Consider the following 266-nt stretch of genomic DNA (forward strand, 5'->3'; position numbering starts at 1 on the left):
AGATATAGCTTCTCATTGTGACATCACTAGAAGTGTGACTGTGTCTTGTAGACCTCATTTCTTGAAGCGTTCAATTATGGTGTCAAATCATAATCAATGCTGTTACCATGCCCACACCTTGGTGATGACCGATTAACTCTGAGCATCTCAGCAGTTATTGTGAAGACAGTTATTCCAGTAGCAAATCATGTGAAATCAGACTTGGTTCTGATCAGGTGTGAGACGTCTTGCCATCATCTCTCAATTTTGGTCGTTAATTTGCTACT

This window comes from Diadema antillarum, unplaced genomic scaffold (genome assembly GCF_040938485.1).
Source record: "Diadema antillarum isolate AM-2024a unplaced genomic scaffold, OU_Dant_1.0 scf00000087, whole genome shotgun sequence".
NCBI classification, from domain to species: domain Eukaryota; kingdom Metazoa; phylum Echinodermata; class Echinoidea; order Diadematoida; family Diadematidae; genus Diadema; species Diadema antillarum.